The sequence below is a fragment of the Elephantulus edwardii genome, unplaced genomic scaffold (genome assembly GCF_000299155.1).
Source record: "Elephantulus edwardii isolate Elephantulus edwardi_28Jun2011 unplaced genomic scaffold, EleEdw1.0 scaffold00048, whole genome shotgun sequence".
NCBI lineage: Eukaryota > Metazoa > Chordata > Mammalia > Macroscelidea > Macroscelididae > Elephantulus > Elephantulus edwardii.
This window is the reverse complement of record NW_006399798.1, coordinates 14,761,320-14,783,517: the sequence shown is the minus strand read 5'-3', so window position 1 is coordinate 14,783,517 and position 22,198 is coordinate 14,761,320. Positions and strand designations below refer to the sequence as shown.

Here is a 22,198-nt window from a genome sequence, read left to right as displayed (position 1 = left end):
TCATGTGCCATCAAGTCGCCTGTGACTCATAGTGACCTTATGTACAGCAGCTCTAAATGCTGCTTTATCCTGAGCCAATTTCATTGTCTCTGACACACTTCCCCTCATTACCCCAGTCACTGAGTCAATCCATCTCATCAAGGGTCTTCCTCCCTTGCACTGTCCCTCCAGCCTTTCAAGAATGATGTTTCTCTCTAAAGAGTAGTTCCTTCTGACAACATGCTTAAAGTATATCAGACAGAGCTTCAGAATCCTTGCCTCCAAGGAGCAGCCTGGTTTTACCCTCTCTAGGACAGACCTGTTTGTTCTCTTAGCAGTCCCTGTTCTATACTTCTCCAGCATCACAAAATGAAAGGCTTTTATACAATAAGGTGATGTTTAGCACAGCGTTACCAAAGAAAGAGAAGACACAGTGAAGTACATAACAAATACAGCCAACAACAGATAGGCAAGACAAACATATGTAGACAGATGAAAGGGACTACACCCATGACCATAAATTGTTGTTGTTGATTATCTTCAGTCAAGCATGACTCATAGCAACCTTATAAACAAAAGGCCTGAAGCCCCTGTATAACTATTGACATTTATCAAAGTTCATAGAGTTTCTGGAGGCATGTTGTTTAGGAAGTGGATGCCACTCCTGCTTATTTCCATATTCCTACCCATATATGCTGTAAATGCATCCACATTTAAAGCAGAGTCAACAAATAACAAAGCTTTGTAAATTTCTTAATCACAACCACACCCTCTGAGGGAATGAGTTGCTGATTCTAGGGCCTTACAACCAAAGTCTTAGGGAGCTTCAAGGTCAATGGCATGACCCAGGCCACAATGATAATGTTCTGTCTTACTTTAGTGAGAAGCTGCTGGAGAAAGCTTGTGAAAAAACAGCTAAGGTGCAACTCTTTTTCTTTCCCTGGATGAAGCAAACAGTTGTTGTTGTTGTTATTGTTGCTGTTATTTTTGTTGTGTGCCACTGAGTCAAGTATGATTCAAGTCGATACTATGGAAAAAAGATCTGAACCCTGTTCTATCCTGGGCCATCCACACACTTCCTGACACACAAGAGCCCATTGCAGCAGTCACTGTGTCAGTCCAACTGGTTGAGGGTCTTTCTCTCTTTTGCCGACCTTCCACCGTTCCCAGCATCATGTCCTTCTCCAAGAAAACAATATGTGGTAACGGGGAAGCAAAAGTGTGCTGCAACTATTACTCCAAAGGACTCATCAACCATGAGAAACTCAACTTCTGTGACTTGGAGACCGGAAGAACTAGAACCACTCTAAACAGGACATAGTAGAATATCCTAGATAGGATGAGGAGACATGTGGAACAGAACTCATAAATGAAATAAAATAAAGGTCGGGCTTACTGGTCTGGTAGCAACTAGTGGAACCCACAAGACTGTGGCCCTGAGTCATCTGTTTGACTTTGTTATTTGTTTAATCCTTACACAAAACTCACCACGGTGGCTCCACTTAGAGTCAAGCAATAGGCAAGCCAGTAAGGTGATGAGTAACTCCACACCAGGGAGGCACTCACTGCCAGTAACCAACTCTGTAATGTCAGAAGAGCAGCATTTGCCTAAAGATAAAGTGCTAAGGGCAAGAAATGATAGAAGGATTAATAGAAATTAGGATTATAGAGAGATAGTAAAGAAAGTGCTATTACATTATGGGTATTGTAATCAGTGTTACAAGAATTGTATTTCAATGGACGAAAAGGGGGTTGTTGTTGTTGTTATGTGCCGTCGAGTCATTTGCAACTCATAGTGACCCCATGTACAACAGCCCTAAACCGTGCTCTATCCTGTGCCAATCTCATTGCCTCTGACACACCCATCCTGATTACCCCAGTCACTGAATCAATCCACCTCATAGAGGGTCTTCCCCTCCTGCATTGTCCCTCTACTCTACCCAGCATGATGCCCCTCTCTAAAGACCTGTCTCTCCTTACAACATGTCCAAAGTATGTCAGGCGAAGCCCCAGAATCCTTGCCTCCAAGGAGCAGCCTGGTTTAACCTTCTCCAGGATGAATCTGTTTGTTTTCTTGGCAGTCCATGGTACATTCAATACTCTTCTCCAGCACCACAGCTCAAAGGCATCAATTCTCCTTTTAGATACTATGAATATAGCTAATCTATTCATCCTCACAAAGAAGTGAACCATGCAATAAGAAGCTACTGTGTCTGTTTGCTTTGAAATACTTTTTTACATGAAAATACTTAATCCTTTCAAGTGTATGGTGTAATGAGCCACTCTGACTTTGGTGTACGAGCAAAGTTGAGGCATCACCTTTCTGGGAACTAATTTCGCAATATTTATAAAGAGCTTTGAGAATATTTCTGTATTGTGACTTAATCATTCCATTTCTAGGAACTTATCCTGACAACATTGTCAGTTCTCCACTGAAGCCTTTACGTGTAGGGATCAGCACAGGCTCGGTGCTTGGCTGCTCCAACTCACCAGAAACTCTAAGGGGGAAAAGCCCTGGAGGTCAGTTTCTGTAATGATCACAAACTTGGAAACCCAAGAGGTGGCTCTCCTCTGTCCCGGAGGGTCTCCATGAGTCAGAATCAGTGTGATGACGCACACCATCACTGCAGTGTTAAGTACAATATGTTGTTGTGATGTGCTGTCGAGTCACCTGTGACCCTTGGGGTCCCTGTGTACAGCAGTTCTGAATACTTCTTGTCCTGAGCCAGTCTCACTGACTCTGACACACTCACCCCCATTGCCCCAGTTACCGTATCAATCCGTCTCATCCGGGGTCTTCCATTCCTGTGCTGTCCGTCCACCCTTCCGAGCATGATGTCCTTCTCCAGGGATCAGTCCCTTCTGGCCACATGCCCAAAGTATGTGAGACAGACCTTCAAAATCCTAACCTCCAAGGAGAAACTTGGTTTCACCCTCTCCAAGACAGACATATTTGTTTTCTTGGCAGTCCAAGACTCGTCAAGACTCTTCTCCAGCACCACAATTCAAAGGCACTGATTCTCCTTCCATCATCCTTAGTCATTGTCCAGATCTCTGTTGCATAGCAAGTAATTGAGAAGACCATGGCCTGGATCAGGTATACCTTAGTCTCTAGACTGACATCGTTGCTTTTCAGTAGTCTGGACAGGTCCCTGACAGCATATTTTCCTAGTGCATTTCGTCTCTTGATTTCCTGACTGCTGGTACTAAGAGTGTTGACTGTGGATCCAAGCAAACGGTACTTGTTAACAACCTCAGGAAAAAACTCCCCTGCCCTGGAGTTGGTTCCAACTCCTAGCAACCCTCCGTCAGATTTCTCCGACAGTGAATCTTTACAGGAGGGAGGAGACTGCCCAGCTTGTTCAAGTGGAGTCTGGTGGATTCGAACCTTCTCATTAGCACTGTGCTGGTAGGGATCCTTAAGTCCTGCCTGGTGTTTGAAGCTATTTCCACAGTTGGTTGTAGTAAGAGACAGCAGTGCTGCTCAGGGCTTGTGGCCACGGTGGAGTTCAGGGTTGGAAGTCTGGGTGCACCCTGCTGAGGAAAACCATGGTTACTGGAGTGAAACTTGCCAGTTGGCTGGCCCTCAGAGGTAGCTGCGTTGGAATGAGTCTGTCCCTGGTTGGTTAGCTTTCAGAAGTGGAGGGCTGACACTTACTGGTTACTTGTCAGCTTGAGCAGGTTGTCATTGATCAGTTGAACAGGCTTATAACTGGTACTGATGGATGCTTGTTGCCATGGCTACAGAACAATCAGCCTTTCCTTAAATTTCTGAGATTTTTTTTTTTAATTCACATGGAGTAATAGTAAACTTTGAACTAGATTTTGAAATAATGATCTGGAAAAGGCATATGATGGGATGCATGGTGGTGGGGAGAACAAAATTCCCAGTGGCATTTCACCTTATCGTTTGCCCCTTTTGCTGAGAAAACACTGATCTGGTCGTCCATGTTGCCATGGGCAGCATCAGCGTGTGGAATTAATGCATGGCTCTGCCCTCCTGCACCTCCCTGTCTGTTCTGGGCAAGGATGAGAGCACTAGACCCCACCGGGGTAGGCCCCGTCCCCTGGCCCTTGCTGCCTTGTTTAAGCAGGCTTTCACTATTGCTTCACGATCTTGAGTCATACAGCTGGGGGGCTATAAATTAAAGCTTGAGAGAAAGGACTACGGAACCGAGGAGGCTCTGAGACTCAAGTTCCACCCTGTCACCATAGCTCCCATCGTCCAGTCGCCATAGCTCCCACCGAGGGTATCAGTCAGCCAACCTAGGATGACGTGGCGCCCTGTCTCCTGTTGCTTCCATACACCTTTGCTGTGTGTCTCAGAGAAGAGGAGTGATGGATAACCAAGACCTGAACTAACTACTGTCAGAGTCTCACTCCGAGCCCTTAATAGTGAAATGTCTGAGAAGGGTATAAATATCAAGGAGTCTTCGGTATTCGGTTCCCACTTGGCTGCCTGACAGAAACTTGACACTTGATCATATCCACTTCAGACCTAACTCCCCCAGGCTTGGGTTTACGCCCCAGAGGTCCTATCCTGCCGTGGTGCCGTGATGGGAGACAAGCTTTCTGATGCCCAGGCATCACCTACCCACCCTAATGCCCTGGAGACATCTGCTGTCTGGCTGATCTGTCGTTATCTTTGGTTGGTGAGTCACTCCACTAACATCCCCTCCCTCCTCGTTGAAAGCCCCTTGAGGTCCAGCACGCGTCGTGGCTACGTGAGAACTGCGGTCAGGCTCCTGAGACGTTCTGTATTCTCCCATCTATGGCCTGGGCCAGGCTGAGGCCATAGGGAGCTGGGCACAGCTGTCGTGCCAGCCTGTCTTTGCACACACACTACTCCTGACCTTTCTCCTGTGACTGTCAGTGCACCCACCCATGTAACTTCAAACCCCAGGTCGCATGGCCTCTGGCCTCCAGCGGGATGGAGTGAGTGCCCTTTCTGCCCTAACAGTAAACCCAACCCAGATGGCGTCTCTGTTCTTCTTCCTTCCCTATCTCCCAGGCTTGATCCAGAGTGTAGGACAAGAGACAGGGTGTTTTATCAGGAGCAGAGCAGCAGGTAAAGTCTTTCTGCTTCTCTTCAGGCTGTACCTTATGTCCCAACCTGTGGGATCTGGTCTAGTCTTGGGGTGGACAAAGTAGGTAGGGTAATATCGGCCCCGGCTGCTGAGAGTTTTACTTCTTGAATCCAGGCAGTTCAGGTTATAGAGATTCCAAAGTCAAAACTAACCGCTGTGCTTTCTCAGTGCCTTCAGAGTGCCTTCAGTTCATTGCAGCTTGATTCTCTGCTGAGAATTTGCATTTCTACTCCAGATATACTGAGTCAGAATATACATTTTAATAAGATTTTGTAGATAAATTGGAATCACCTTGAAATCTATAAGAATCACCCTGATGCTCATGCAGAGTGTTGGATGGAAATGTAAATTCTCTGCAGAAATTCAAACCAGACCTTTGTCTGTATTTTTCACCCTCCATCTCCTAAGAGATGATGAGTGCCACCAAGAAAGGTTGAGAGAGAGGGGAAGAAAATAGCTGGTTTAAGACTCCAGAAATAAGCTGTACATGCAAATATAGCACAAAGAAAGATTGCTTGAATGTCAGCCTTGTTACTCTAGGTGACAGATTACAAGATACAAACACACACATCCAGAACCCAGCAATACTGACTCAGTTTTGTCTCAGAGAATCCCTATAGGACAGAGTAGAATTTCCCCATGAAGAGTTCCAAAGCCGTAAATTTTTACTGAGGCAGACTGCCACATCTCTTTCCCACAGAGTATCTGGTGAGTTTGAACTACCAACCCTTTGATTAGCATCTGAGTGCTTTGACCATTGTGCCACTGTTGTTGTTATTATGGGCTGTGGAGTTGCAACCCACTCCTAGCTGGCCTCGTAGGTTTTCAGAGGCAGTAAATCACACTGAAGGAGATTACTCAGTCTTCTCCCACTGAGCATCTAGTGGATTTGAACTGTGTGCTTTTGGGATTACAGCACAACTTCTTACCACTAAGCCAGCAGAGCTCATTGTATTATATCACTAGACCTCCTTATATAGATATATATATTCTTTGCTTGCTTTTTCTACAGTAGGCATATATTTTCTTTTTAAAAAGCAACTTGAATGAGCTAACAGTTATGTGTCATAACATCCATCTATTTTAAGTCCACACTGATTTGTAATAAATTTTGAGAGTTGTACAAACACCACCATAATCTATATATAATCTCTTATAATCAGTGAAGGGGAAAAAAGATGCAATGAAAAGGCCACTGATGAATTGAAAAGAAGTGGCGGAGATCAAGTTTCAGGCCATTGAGTGGAGACTAGGCAATCACCAAGGAGCTCAGTAAATATTTCTTGAATTAATGAGTTCATGAAAACAGAGGCTGAGGGTGGAGAGTCCTCTTTGGAGAAACGTGGCTGTGAAGGCAGGAGCCCTGGTGCCTCAGTTCCACCACGCTCGTCAAGCCTTTGGGCCTCTGTACCTGGTAATTCTATCACCTTGGAGTTCCTTTTCTCTCTCTCCTTTTCTACCCGCATAACCTTGGGAAAGGTGTTTACCTGTATGCATCTCAGTTTCATTATCTGTTAAATGGGGCTAATAATGCCGACCTCATGGGCTTTGGGAGAGGGTTAGAGCTGCTAATACGTGTAAACCATTTCAGCAACGTGTCAGTAGAATGTCGTCATCATTATCATCATCATCCTAATTTTTTTAATTCACCTCCTTACCGAAGCCTCCTCAGATGTTAGGTATCACGTTTACCCCCAGCTAACACCCTGTGCATAGTTCTTCCATGACATCTACTAAGCTGTATTTCATTTATCCACTTATCTGTCTCCTCCCAACTGTATTAGATCATTTGTCTGTGTAAACACACAGTGCCCAGCACAGGGGCGGTACTTGAAGGAATTGTTCACGAAACCAACAGAGGATTTCAGAAACGAGGTTGTGGCGGGCGGGTGTGTCTAGGAAAACCCAGCCATTTTATAGTTGCACAGAAAGGGAGAATGAAGGATCTGAGTAGTATGAAGCTTTGGGTAGCCGAGCGAAGGACGTAGAATCCATAGTTTGCTGGAAGAGTGTACAGCTCACTGAGCCACTTGTTACGTCATTTCCGTTGTACCCTGTCTTCTGAAAGAGCTTGTGTGGAGTATCCGTGCAGCTCGTTGAGGGTCTTCCTGTCCTTTGTTATACCAGCTCCCTTTCCTTGCCTGACGCCCCTTTCCAAGGGCATGCCCCCAATATGTGAGACACACCTTCACCATCTTTGCCTCCAAGGAACACTCTGGTTTCACTTTCTCCACACATAGTAACTCTGTCCTATTGACAGCCCATTGGACAGTCAGCGAGACTGGGGAGAGTGGGTGTCACAATTTTGAAGCATGTTGCAAAGAGAGTCAAGTCCGTAGGAAGGACCTCAACCCTCCGAGGCAGAGATCAGAAAAGGAGGTGACTTTCTACTCCATGGACTGAAGCAGTGACTGCAACTCCGTGTCCCAGCGGGGCCATTAAATTCTGCTCGTCAGCTCAGGGAACATTGTAGATCTGTAGGTGCCCCCACCAAGCCTGCATGCCCGGGACGGGGTTGGGCTCCTCTGAATCCAGGTGGGCCTGGCCAACTCCCAGGGCGCCCACAGACCTCTGTGTCTCCATCAGGACCTGCTTTAAGGCTCTGTACAAGCCCGCCATACCTGCTGACCTCTGTTGGTCCTCTCTAGCTACTGTTTGGATGGCACATCTTTATCTTTTTATTTTAAATATTTTGTTTATATATTAAGTGCTTTTTCTTAAAAACAGCGTATAGTTAAATCCTAGTTTTAAGTTTGGCCTGACAATATTTGTTATTCCATTTTAAAATCTAGATCATTTATATTTAATATCATTATTGATTTTTTCAAAGTTTTATCTACTCTTTTATTTAATATTATTATCATCATCATCATCATCATTTTGTCTTATTTTGGTCCTTCTTTTATTGGCTTCAGTAGATTATTTTTTTTAATTCCTATTTTGACTTTTCCAGTATATTTCTTTTCTTTCTTTGTTGATTTAAGGTGTATAATATGCATCTTTAGTATGTTGTTGCTATTAGGTGCCATCGAGTCACGTACAAATCACAGCAACCCTCTAAACAACTGTCTGAACCCTGTCCTGTTACATACAGTTACACAAACCAGAAAACAGAGCTCACTGTCTTTGACTTGATTCTGATTCATGACAGCCTTTTGTGGGGTCTGTAAGTTTTTATGGGAGGACGCTGTCTGGCTGTGTGACTGGGGGGTGGATTCAGAGTTTTTGTGTAAGTGGCACAACATGTAACAGTGCCCTTCTGTCTCCCCTTTTTTTGTTCTGTGTTTCTACATGCACTGTAGCCCCCGTTTTGTTGTTAAATGCTGTAAAGGTGTAGATGACTCATAGCGACTCCACGGATGAAAGACCTGAGCACTGTTCGTTCATAGAGTTCCCGAAGGCAAGCCATTTCGGAAGTAGATGCCACTCCTGCTTCCAAGCTTGTTTTAATCGGGAAGCTCCACCAAACACTGTCCACCATGGGGAACTATTATCACATTTGACACATCAGTGTCACAGTGTTCAGCGTCACAACAACCACAAGTTACCTCTATACAGCAAATAGACCAGTGCTATACTACCTAGAAGAATGTTTGACAAAAAAAAAACAGCAATTTAAACTAGGCCTGACAGCCACAGATTAAAACCACCCACGTTGGGCTGGATAGCATAACTTTTTGTCCACTAGACCAACGTAGCTCTGTGCTGTCATTGTTATTGTCTATAGCCCCTACATAAACTTTTTTTTAATCATATACTTTTATTATTTTTGTTTTTATAATTAATTGGGTGGGTTTCAGGTTTTTTTTTAATTAATTGTTTTTTAAAAGAACTTTTTAAACAAGAACAAAAAAGTAATTTCTATTTATACGGAAAATCTGGTTCTTTGCTTCTTCGGGTTGATTCAGGTTTTCAGGGTCTCATTTGCTATCATTTTCTTTCTGCTGACACAACATACTTATACAACTTACTTTACCTTCTGTTGTAGTCACTTCTGTTAAAAACAGACCACTCAGGGTTTTGTCTGAAAATGTCTATAATTCACCTTCAGTTTTAAAAGCTCTTATCACTGGATATAGTGTTATATTGACAGATTGTTTTTCCCTTCAGCATTTAAAAAAATTCCTTGATTATATTTGTGCATAGGGTCGCTATGAGTCGCAAACGACTCGACGGCACATAACAACAACAACATACTATCTTCTAGCATGCATAGTTCCCATTGAGAAATCTTCCATCATTTTTCTTTTATTCATCCTTCATGTATCTTTCTCTGTTTGCTTTTATCTTTTTTTTTTCCTGTTCTTTGCGATTTGTGACCTACATTGATGTGCTTATTTTTGTATTTATTTTGCTTGGTGTTCATTTGTCTGTTTATATTTGTAAGTTTGGAAAACTTTAGCCCTTTTATGCCTTTGAGTATTATTTCTTCTTTTTCCTTCTGGATACAGTTGCACATTTGTTAGAAAATGTCATATTATCTTATGATCTCTTGTTGTGTTATGTCTTTTATTACTAAGTATGTTCATTTGGTTAAGCTGGATGTTTGGAGTTTTTTTCATCCGTTGAATAATTAAAGGCATATTTAATCTGGGCCATGGTCTTTGCAATCACTTGTTATGCATCAGAAAGCTGGACAATGACTAGGGATGATAGAAGGAGAATTGAAGCCCTTGAGCTGTGATGCTGGAGAAGAGTATTGAATATACCATGGACTGCTAAGAGAACAGACAGGTTCGTCCTGGAGAGGGGTGAAATCAGACTGCTCCTTGGAGGCAAGGATTCTGAGGCTTCATCTGACATACTTTGGACATGTTGCAAGGAGGGACCAGTTCTTGGAGAGGAACATCATACTTGGGAGGGTGGAGGGACAATGCAAGTGAGGTAAACCATAGATGAGATGGGTTGTTACAATGAGTGGGGTTCTGGGGGTAGTTGTGTCAGAGACAATAAGTTTGGCTCAGGATAGAGCGGAGTTCATACCTGTTGCTCACACATAAGGGCTGCTATGAGTCGCAAGCAATTCGATTGCACAAAACAACATTTCTTAGATTCACTTATTTTTTTTTCTTTCTATATTTTCCACTCTTTTACTAATGCTATCTGGTAAAATATTCTTTTCAGGTGTTACTTTACTCTGGAAGTTCCCTTTAATTCTCTTTCCTAGTTTCTTTTTCTCTCCTCATGTGTTCATGGTTTCCATCCTTGAGTGCATTTGTAATAACTAGCTGTTTCTTCTGCTTTCTTTATGGTTTCTGAAAGCAGAGAATACCAGAGGAATGTCTGTCTTTTCCCTATTGACTGTGCAAATTCAGGTGCATCATAAGAAAATATGGCCAACATTGAGAAGACTGGGAATTCCAGAATACTTCATTGAAAAATTTTTAAATGTTTTAAATAAAGTTACATTAAATGTAGATTAGCATTTATTATGAATTCTCTACATATTTTTACCAATAGAATGGTGCAGAGTTATGCGTAAGCATTTGGCATCAGAAGTAACCGCAGTGGTAGCCACAGCCCTTCAGAAAGCTGCAAACGGATGCCTAGAGTTTTCAAATATAAAATGCTATGGAAGGAGCATCCAGTATAGAAATCTAAGCTTTATGTTACATTTTAAGGATCTGAATCTGAGAAGCAGGCTTGTCAGCCTAGAATACAATACAAACTAGACCTATTATATATTTATAGGCAGGTAGTTTTATAAGATATGGCCTTTGCTTTGCAAGTAAGTGTTCTAGAGGAACCCTCTGACTTCCCTTGCTCTTGAGTCATGTCTACCGTTAGTTGTTGTGTGCACTTGAATCAGAACTGATAGCTGAACCTCCAGCAGGTTTTCAAAGGCAATACAGTGGATGGGAGTTGACGGCCCACCTCTCTCTCGTGGAGGAGTTGGTGGGTCCAAGCTGTGTACTCTGGGTTGGCCATGCAGCTCCTTCCCACTAGGCCACCAGCACTCTCTATTAATGTTGGTGGTGGTGGTTGTTGTTATGAATCAACAAGTCAGCACTGACTGATAGCTGACCTTCCAGTGCATTTTCAGAGGCAATTTAACTGCATGGGAAGAGATTGCCTACCTTGCTCCCACAGAGCAGCTGGTGTCTTTGAACCACGTGCCTTTGGGATTGCAGCACAGCTCCTTACCACTAGGTGACCAGCACTAAATGAGGACTTTGTTGAGATATAATGTAAGAGTGGCCTGCAATAAAAGGGTAGCCCCTTAAGTCGACTGCCTACTATTGATAGACACATTTGTGAAAATTAGTTGGCCTATTCTTTTCCAGTAGAATCTTAAAGTCAGTATTTTAATAGGAATTTCTTCGAGAAAATGGATCAGCACACTTTGAAAAGAGTCTCCTTGTCAAAGGAGAGGGCGATGGTGATGTCGTGGGTTTAGAGGTTGCATTCCTTACTCAAAGGCAGGTAGTTCAAATCCACCAGCTGCTCCAAAGGAGCAAATGGATAGTCTCCTCTGCTTTTCACAGCCTCAGAAAACCTGCTGGAGGGGCAGCAGTGATTGGACAGCCGTGAACTGAGGTTTTATTGGTGGTAAAGGGCCATGAGCAGAGCGGACACTGAGTGCTTGGTGGAGGGTGGAGGAGAGGACTTAGCGTAAATGGGAACAGGAAGAGCCAGAAGTCACTGCCTGAAAGCTGTGTATCTTCCTAGAAATGATAACTGTGAAAATAAGCATTAAAATAAGTAAATAAAACTCTTATATATGGAAATGCTATGTCGAGTCACTGTCATTGTGATAATAAAATTCAAAACATGTTTTAGGGATAGTTTACATGATAAATTAATTATTTTCAACCAAATCAAACTAGAGCCTCTTAAATTCATTTCAGAGGAGTTCAGAAATTCGAGCAGCAGTCATTTAGGCTCAGATATGGAATAGAAACCTTGAAGGTTAGAATATTAATGTTATTTCTTCAGTTACTCTCACTATTCTCCACAGTACTGATCCCGCCCCATGTAGCTGGTAGCAGGTTGTGAGGGTATTTATATATCCCAGTCGCACTTCAAATTCAACATCGTTGATTTCATGTGGGCCCTAGAGCTCCCTTCCTAGGAACCACACTCTTCCTGAGCAATTTCCTTTTCCCACTTTTTCTGAATGTCTATTTAATACCCTCCCAATAAAATCTTCTGCCGTCCTCATACTCAGCTAGCGAGTCTTTCCTCTCACTTTATAATGGGAGCAGTCAAAAGGCCCCTCACTGTCCCCGTGCATCATCTGTCTGCATTCCTAGCTTCTCCTGTGGACGTACCTCTAGAAACTCCTATAACTTGCTCCTCATTCCTTTCTCTGTGTTAAAAAGACCTGTGAACCAGTTATCCATCTTCTGCTCCAGTTCTCTCCTCTCAAGTCCTTGCTAATCTTTCTTCAGTCCCAGCCACAAAACCAGAACTCCTCTTGTCCATGTCACCAGTGACCTCTGTGTGGCGAAATCCAGGTTGTCTTTCCTCTGTCGCATGTGACACAGCTGACTAGTCCTTGAATCCCTTTCTACTTGTGTTCAGAATGATGCTGTATTGTCCTGATGTCTTTTTCTCTCTTGCTGTTACTTCTCAGTCTGCCTTTATCCTCAGTCCCTTGGCTTGTCAGCGTCTGCAGGCCTAGGGCTCAGTATCCTTAAGCATCTTCTCTTCACTTGCTCCATGGTTTTACACACCATTTTTATACTGATCGCTTCAGAATTTCTACTTCTGAACCTAGGTTTCTCTCCTGAAGCCAAGACTTGTATACCCAGTTGTTAACTCAACATTGGACAGATGTCTGACAGGCATCTTCAGATTTTAATATGTCAAAAGCTTGACTTTAACCCTAACTATTTTTTCCTCCTACATCTTTTTCCCATGTCAAGCTATGGCAACCCATTTTATTTTTTTTCTTTGTTTTAGAAAATTTACTGATGCCTGTTCTTGAGGAAAGCTTGAGAAGTATGACCATATCCTCAGTGAAGGTCATTATGAGCACATAGTACTCAGCGCTCATATCATTGAACATTTGGTGAACACAGCCTTTCCTCACTCAAACAGAAACGATCCATAAGCGTAGTGGAGATATGTTGTGCATCGTGAACAAGCCATCATGGGAAAGCAAAAGACAGTAACATGATGGGCAGAACCACGGGAGAATCTCTGCCATTAAAGGAGGACCTCAGGGTCCACTTTGCAATGAAAATAGTATTCAAATCCATTTCTGAAGATACTCATTAGGGAAAGCTATTATACAAATGTCGAGAGTTACAGGCTAGTTTTGCATGAAAGTCTTAAAGTGAGAGGAGCTGGCTGTGTGTCAGCGGAGCAGTGTGAAGGTGGAGGCTTACCTCCTCTTTGAAGTCTTGGTATGAGTGGAGAGTCCCCGTGGAATGTGAAAGTTGCCTGCTCTTGTTCCTTTTACCTTGGTGCACTCCTAACTTTACTCCCTAAAGGAAACATTTTCTCTGAGATCTGGGAGGTGTGAAGTATCACAGTCTATCCCGAGAGGGTCTTTCCTCTCGGGTCGAACAGACACAAGCTGCAACAGTTCGGGCCTGATGAGTAATGGACACCGCCTTACCACAGGCTCTTTACAAGGGACTGGTAAAGGGACGTGAGTGAGAGAGCACTTTTAACAGCTTGTTACCGGGAAATGCCCTGCTGCTGTCCTGTGACCGTCTTACAGTAACCTGAAGAGCACGCACCCTTGTACTTCCATAATCTCACAGCTCTTGATCCTGTCTCGATGTCCCCTCTGTTGGGCATCTCTTTAAATCCCCTGATTGCCTTTCAAACTGTTGTGACTTTGTAACTTTTGATCTTGTTCCAACTATACAAAACCATTTTCTTTCTTGTCTGATAAGTGACCATTTTCACTCAGAACTTGGAGTAAATCTCTTCCTTTTTTATTTGCCGTGTGTGTGTGTGTGTGTGTGTGTGTGTGTGTGTGTGTGTGTGTGTGTGTTAGCTCTTGAACAGGTTCCTTTTAGCTTGTTACCATTTTGGTTAAGTTGACTGGTGTAAGAAATCAGTCCGAGAGATAGTAATCCATCTTTGCTGCTTTCAGAGAGTAGCCGAGATGGGTGTATCCCCCTCCTGCTGTTGCCGTCTGGGGTTGGTGGTGGCACTAGGATTCACAGCACTGGGCTGCCTCACTCCAAGGCAGCGCATCCCTTACATCAGTTTACATTTTTAAGAAGGGAGAATGTTTAGGACTGCTGGGTTTATGCTGTTTCACATTTAGAGACTTGAGAAGCACATCTTCCTCCAGGGAATGTCCTGTCAGTTGGCCTCCCATGGCCAGCCCACCTTGAACTATCTTCTTCAGGAGTGTCAGAGACCTTTTGTACTTTCTCCAAACTTCATTTCCCTTTATGGCTGCATAATATTGTGCGTGTCATCACTGTTTGTATGTGGGTAGACATTTCGACTGTTTCCCCCCACAAATTGGTAACTTGCTTTCTCATTTTCTACTACTACTTTAAAAAATTGCTCTAATTTACTGGGTTAAAGTAACAGAAGTTTATTATCTGAGTGTTTCAGAGACCCAGAATCTGAAATTGGGCTAAAATCAAGATATCTATAGGACTTCTATAAGGTATTCTCCAGTGGGAATCTGGTCCTTGCTTCCTCCAGCTTTATTTGAATGTCCCTCTTCTGTCTTTGAAGCCCTACGGCTGATGGACTCTTTCTCCTCCTGCATCACTAGGATGCCAACTCTCCTGCCTGTGTCTCCACTTACAGACCCCTGTGCTTGCATTGAGCCCTTCTGGACGATCCAGACCAGACTGTCCTATTTCCAGATCCCTTTGGCAGGTCCCAGCACCTAATCCTTCCTGATAATATGTCCAAATTCAGACAGTGTTCCTGTGAGCCGTAGTGTTTTCATTGGCTAATTTTCCAAAGGTGGTGGCCCGACCTTGCCTCCAGCAGCCTATCTTGAAATCATCCTCTACTCATCTCTTGGCCATGCACCGTATCTACTTGGTTTCACTTTTCTTATTTTGATAAAAATCTGACCACATCTTAACTATTACCGGTGTTACAGCCTTGGATTACTTACAGGAGCCTCCCAGCTCTGCTTAATTCTTGTCCCCAAACAAGAACTAGAGTTACCTGATGATTATGAAGCCGAGTCATGCCACTCCTCAGCTGAGAACCCTTCACTGGCTCCACTCATGTTCAAGGCCACATTCCTTACAAGGTCATGTCATGGACAGTTTTACCCCTTTCCTCTTGTCAGAAGGAGCCATCAGCCCAGTTACCGAGGCCTCTAGAGGTGCCGTGACCATCCCAGGCATGCCCCTGCCTCTGAGCCGTTGTCCCGGCTCTTTTCTCTGCCTGGAGTGCTCCCTAGTGTTACCCTGGCTCACACATCATCCTCCCCGTGACGCCTTCTCTCATTGCTTCTCTGTAAATCTTTAGCCACCCCTTCGCTGCTCCCGTTTCTGCATAGCACCTGGTACCACCTAAAATATGATGAGTTGTTTTATTTTCTTTTTATTTTATGAGTTGCTTTTTTAATTTAAGACACTTGATGGAGTTAGAAGGAGATTTGGTCCGTTTTTTTCCCTGCTGTGTTCCACTCACATACTTTGGGCATGTTCTAGTAAAGGCCACTCCTTGGAGAAGGACATCATGCTTGGAAAGGTGAGGGCATAGTGAAGGAGAGGAAGACCCTAAACCAGGTGGGTTTGACACAGTGACTGCAGCAATGGGTTTGAGTGTGTCAGAGATTATAAAGTTGGCTCAGGATAGGACAGGGTTTAGATCTGTTGTTCATAGGGTCGCTATGAGTCATACTCAACTCAACAACACCTAACAACAGCATACCCCACAGCCCAAAGGAGATGACTCAGTGGGCGTTGAGTTCTGAAGGCCATCACTCGAGGTTGTAAGGTCCCAGGACTAGTGATCAGGCCTTTAGCTGCAGGTATATGAAGACAAACTGCCACTGAGTCCCAGGCTTGCCTGCACCAACCTCTGACTCCAAGTTTTCTAGGGGAAAGTCACTTAATCTTTATGACAGTGCCATTAATTTCTAGATGCTCTGGTGAGTAAATATTTTTAAAGCACTTAGAACAGTGCCTAACACATGGAAAGAGTCATTGAAGTGTTTATTAAATTAATGACAAATGCTTTAGCAAGCATCCCGTGATAAATAACAGTGGCAGAGTGTGAACCAAGACAAATAAACCTCAAGAGGCTCCAAGTGGCCTTAATTCTGTTAATGGAGAGTGGCTTTATTAATTATAGAACTGGCAGCGAGTCTGGTGGCTGACTAGAGAAAATAGCATTATGCACTTGCCCTTGCTATTCTGGCGGGGAAACCCACAAAGCATAATTCCCCTGTGCACTTGACAGAATTATAGGTGAAAAGAAGTCTATGCAGTCAACAGAACTGATCTGCTTTGGAATGAAGTCCATGAAACACGGGGTTAGGGGGACTAACTTTAGAGGTGTGGGTTCAGGTGGCATAAAAGGATAAGAGCTTGTGCTGACTCTATCCATTCATTAAGTAACATCTTGTGCCAACTATAATGTCAGGGGCCAGGGCCAGCTTCTTAGGGGCTCCTAATCTAGTGGGAGAGGGAGGCAGCTTAACCCTCAGGAACCGTTCAGACTTTGTGCAGAGATAGAGTTGAGCCCAGAGTGGACTGAGAGCTCTAAATCGTATCCTGCTCCCATCCGTGGTGTCAGCATAAAGCAAGCATTAATCGCCATCAGGACTGGTGGGCAGAGTTCACCCGTTCATTCATCGCTATTCCTCCGGCAAACACCGTGAAAATGAAAGGAACACAAGGAAAGAGGTCTAAGTCAAGGTCTTGAACCTTGCATGAACATTACCAATAACTTAAGAGGATTTAAAAAAATCCTAGAGCCTGCACTCCCGGGATTGGTCTCCCTGGCATCTAAATTTTATCATAATTAAAATTTTTTACAGCGAGAACACAAGGGTAGGTAACAATAGATACATGAAAACCACATTTGAGAATTTGAGGCTGAGAATTTGGGGCTGAACAAGTGACAGGTAGTCAGCAGAATGGAGAATCCCAACAAGTGGCCCACCTGTCAGGGAAAGGAGCCTAGGGGTACCAGTTAGAATAAACCTTGAAATATAGTGTGCGTGAACAATCCGGATTGTACTGGGGACTTCCAGAAACAAGGAAATCTGTGGTAGAGACGTGTAGCCAGGATGTTTCTTGGCTCTTGTTATCAGGAGGGGTCAGTTCCTGTGAAAGGACATCATACTTGGTAGAGTCAGTGACAAAAGGAAGCCCCTCAACAAACTGAATCTGCTCTGTGGTGGCAACAGCGGGCTCCGATATCACAATCACTGTGAAGACACACAGGCGTCTTGAGTTCTAGTGTCCACAGGGTCGCTGTGGGCCAGTCGGGTCCGATGCAGTAGCACCTAACAACCACACGGTTAGAATCAGTAATGCCTTTTTAATACAAATAACGCCGTAGACTGAAGAGCAGAATTTCGCCAAACCAAAGGCATATTCATTGCAAATACCTCTTCTCAGCAGTGTGAATGACAACTGTCCATATGGATCTCACTGGATGGAGTATAGACACATCTGTGGAAGGAGATACCGAAGAACCAAGACCAAATGTGGAACAGCCCATCAGCTGCGCATATGCAAATTTAAGTGGAAGTAGAAAAATATTAAAACATTCCCAGAGATTCAAAGCTCAACCTTGAGTCCATCCTGTGTGAATTAAGAGACCACCTCAAGGATAAACTTGACACACTCAACACTAAGGACCGAAAACCAGTTGTGGGGTGACATTAAGTTGTGGGGTGTCCATACATGGGGGGAGAGCTGGAAAGAAGGGCAAGTCCAAGATTTATGTCAGAAGAGGCTCAAATTTGCTCTTGTACGGAGAGTGGCTAAAATGAAAGAAATGAGAGAGATGAACAGAAGATTTCAGAGGGCAGCCTACGAGACCATGTACATAATATGCAAAGACCTAGACTTAGAAAACCTCAAAGGAAAACCATTCTTGGCATTTCTCAAACTGAAAAAACCTGGGGGGTGAGGAGGAGCAAACCAAGAGCTCTAATACCAAAGGGTTCTCTTGGTATCTTGATTGAAAGCAAAGAAGACCAGAAAGATGCTTGCTCTGTGTTTTACTGACTATTCTAAGGCAGCAACCATGCCGATCATAGCCAGTTACCAGTAACACTGTAAACAGCAGAACTTCCAGAAAGCTTAATTGTTCCCATGCGGAACCTGAACATGGACTGAGAGATACTCGCTCGCGAGGAACAAGGGAATTCCGGTTGGTTGAAGATCAGGAAAGTCGTGTGCCTGGGTTGTATGCTTTCACCCTGCTCATTCCGTATGTATGCTGAGCAAATAATCCAAGAAGCCAGGCTGTTTGAAGAAGACTGCAAGACTGCAGTGTGCAAGTGACACAGTTCTGCTTGCTCAAAGGGAAGAGAACTCGAAGCGTTTACTGATGACAGCTCAACCTAAAAGAATTCTCACAGCAAAGACCAATAAGCGACAAGTTTTCTTTTTACCAGTAGACGGCTGAGTTGGAATCCACTCACAGGTGCTTCTCGAGAACACTGAACCAGCACACTGCTTCCTGCTGCAGAGTCGAGAGGCTCAGCAGTGGGGGGACCTGGCTGTGGGTAGAGCCGGGCGGGGTCATTGGTAAACACAGGCTTAATTGTGCTTACTTCCTAATCTCTAGTGAACAGTTTCACCTGGATCTCTGTGGCAAACAATTTCACCTGGGTGTGAAGCTCAGGTCAAATTGTTTACTGCAGATGAGTAAGTAAGCATAATTAAGCCTGTGTGTGATTTGCTTGCTGGGTAAAGCCATCCCTGGGTAGAGAACAGGCAGAATGGTTGAAGTCTGTATAAGGGCGTTCAGGTGACCCACATCGGGGGACTCGGACTTGATCCTGTAACTGCACCCGTCACCATACCTGGTTTACTCCAAAAGCAGTAAACAGTGTAGAGCTGAGGGCAGAGGTGAACACAGAGCCATGTGCAACTCGAAAGCCTCAACGCCCAGGGTCCTTCTGAGAACATTGCCCAACGATCTGTTTCTATCCAGGAGGACGCGGCTCTGGGAGGAAAGTCCAGGCAGATATTTACTGGAGGGGGGAGATGGTCCCTTTCCAACACCCTGGCCTGACGTTCACACCTTCCCAGACCAGGCCAGGGAGGCCTGAGCGTCTGTACAACTCTTGAAGGTTGCTTGGCTGGCGTCATCCATAGGACATTGCACTGCTCAGTCAAAGGCCGCACCTCTCTGGGGATTTTAATTCATCAGAAGCTCCACAGAAGATGGGCAATCTCCTCCCCTGCAGTTTATAGCCTCAGACACCCAAACAGAGGGTCCGCTATAAGTCAGTTCCCCCGTGATAGCAATGAAAACTCATTTTTTAAAAATTAATTTTCATGAAAGTTAACAGAGACTTTGGATTTCCATTCACTTATTATTTTGTTTTTCTTGCTGCCCACCCCTCCTTCCCCATTCACTCTTCGCTATGGAAAGTTAAAGAAAAATGCTTTCATTGTTATACAGTCTCTTCTCCCAAGTTCACTCCACTATGCAGCCTTCATACTGGACTCCTGTCATAATACCTAATCATATATCGCTTTAAACAGTTCTCTCCCTCATCTGTTTCAATGCAGTATAAATTACTCCCTTTTTTTCAGTCTCTCCTCAACCTGATGTCAGTCCCATTTTACAACAGTGCACTATGTAATATTTGTCCTTTTGTGCCTGAGATATTTCACTCAGCATAATGTCCTCCAGAATCATTGATTCTGTATAATATTTAATGAATTCCTTGTTTTTCAATGCAGCATAATATTCTGTTGTGTGAATATACCAGAGCTTCTCTATCCATTTGTTTGTTGATGGGCACTTGGGTTGTTTCCAACTCTTTGCTATTTTGAACAAAGCCACAATAAACATGGGTGTGCATTTATCTGGTTGGGTGGCAGTTATGGTTTCTTTAGGGTATATTCCTAGTAATGGAATTGCTGGGTTAAATGGTATCTCTATTTGTAACTTTTTGAGAAAGTGCCATACTACCTTCCATAGTTGTTGCGCCATTTTTCACTTCCATCAACAGTGAATAAGGGTTCCAGTTTCTCCACAACCTCGCCAGCATTTTATGTTTACTGTTCTGTTAAATTTTGCTGTTCTTACAGGGATGACTTGATATCTCATAGTTGTTTTGATTTGCATCTCTCTTAGAGCTAGGGATCTTGAACATTTCTTCATATGCTTGTTGGCCATCTGAATGTCTTCTTTGGTGAAGTGTCTGTTCATATCCTGTGCCCGTTTTACCATTGGGTTATTGACCTTTATCTTGTGGTGGTGGAAAACTCACTTTTTTGAAGGCCTCACTTTATATAAGAATGCCAGAGGTCACCAGGCATTTGCGGAAAGTATCTAAAATGTAAGAGACTAAAGCAAGCTGGTAAAAGTACATAATAAACGGCACTAAGAAAAACAGATACAAGAAGAAATAGAAGAAAAAATTGTGGGGGCGGGTGGTGGTGGTGGTGGGTGTTGTGTGCCTTCGCGTTAGAACCAATTCATAGCTGACCCTCCAGTGGGTTTTCAGAGGCAGTAAATTGCACAGGAGAAGCTTCCTCGTCTTTCTCCCACAGAGCAGCTGGTAGATTCGAACTGCATGCCTTTGGGGTTGCAGTGCAACTTCTTATCACTAGACCATCAAAGCACCCAGTAATAGGGCTAATAATAATGCTGACTGTATTGAGAGGCCCGCACTGCATGCAGGCTGAGAAAGCACCTGTGTTCTGGAGCCGGGGGATGTGATGTGGAGTCCTGGCTCCGTTACTTCCAGGCTGTGTGACACTGGGCTTCCCTCTTCTGTGCCTACACTGCTTCTTTTTTTTTTTTTACATTTTTTAAATTATTCTTTTTTATGTGGTACTGTCAAATCAGATCTGACTGGTACAGGAGGAGATTGTCCCTCCTTCTTCAGCAGAGCATGTGGTTGATTTGAACCGCACACCTCTGGGATTGCAGTGCAGCTTCCTGCCACTAGGCCACCAGAGCTTGCCTACAGTGCTTCATTTTTAAGATACCGGGTGATCAGAATGGTGCTGAGAACCAGAAGGAACCCTCGGGAATTACCAATATGATGACAGAGCTGGTCTGGTTTGTGTGATCTTATTTTTTAAAAAAATAATAATAGTAAATTGAAAATGAAAAGTTGAGGAAATCACTAAGAAATATCAAAGAATATCCAAGAGACTGAGAAATGGAAAACAGAAAATAATGAATAAAAAAGTATGGTAAATGTGAGGGGTAAACAGACTTGCAGAGAGTACGTCGAACAGGGGAGAAGGAGAGACAGGCACCATGAGCAGTGACCAAGCGTTCCCCAGAAATGAAGGTCCCCAAGCTCAGAGAGAAAGGGTCTCTCAGCACCTCCCGGCTGAGGGGGAGACTTCCTCTCCCGTCCTGGACGTGTTACTAGGACATTACCTGGCACTGCAGATAGAATGAGACCCCAAACACTCAGGGCTTTGGAGAAATAGGAATTTGAATAATAAAGGAGGTAACCTAGTTGGGAATAGTGTGGCACTTTCTGGAAGGATCACACCAGTCCTATGACATAAGAATTATTTGACAACTTGCAGTTGCCTCAAGAGCAACAGCGGGCTTGGTATTTGGAGTTTGGCCTCTCGGGTTGGAGGCAAAGTAAAGACTCGCTCCCAGCTGACAAGAGCTCAAGTCCATCTTTGTCCAGGGGCGTCTGTCTTATCTTTAAACAGAGGTGAAAGACAGAGGCTTCAGGCTCCAGTGAAGAGAGTGTTGCGTTAGCCTTCACATCAGTCTCCCCCACTTCCCTCACCACATATCCCTCAGACCCTCCTCATTTCGTTCTCTTCTTCCCCCAACCCCATGTTATCTTCTGGGTCTTCACACTTCTGCTGTGTCTATTTCTGCCTCCTTCCCCCCTTTCTCTTTCTACCCACAGAAGTCTTGTGTTTGTCTAATAATTGGCAGGAGAGCCCCTTTCCCCCCCTTCTCCCTTTTTAAGTGATGAATAGTTGGCTCCAGATCAAAGACCAGCCCTGTGGTTTTCTGGCTGTCCCAGAAGGGTGGTGCAGCTGGCGGCCGGCCCGCTGCCT

The 22,198-nt window shown here is 44.0% G+C and overlaps 1 protein-coding gene across 1 annotated transcript in view; it reads left to right on the top strand.

The window, feature by feature from the left end:
- Positions 1–22,198, top strand: part of CEP112 (centrosomal protein 112kDa) — a 489,757-nt gene that overhangs the window by 340,840 nt on the left and 126,719 nt on the right. The window lies entirely within an intron of this gene.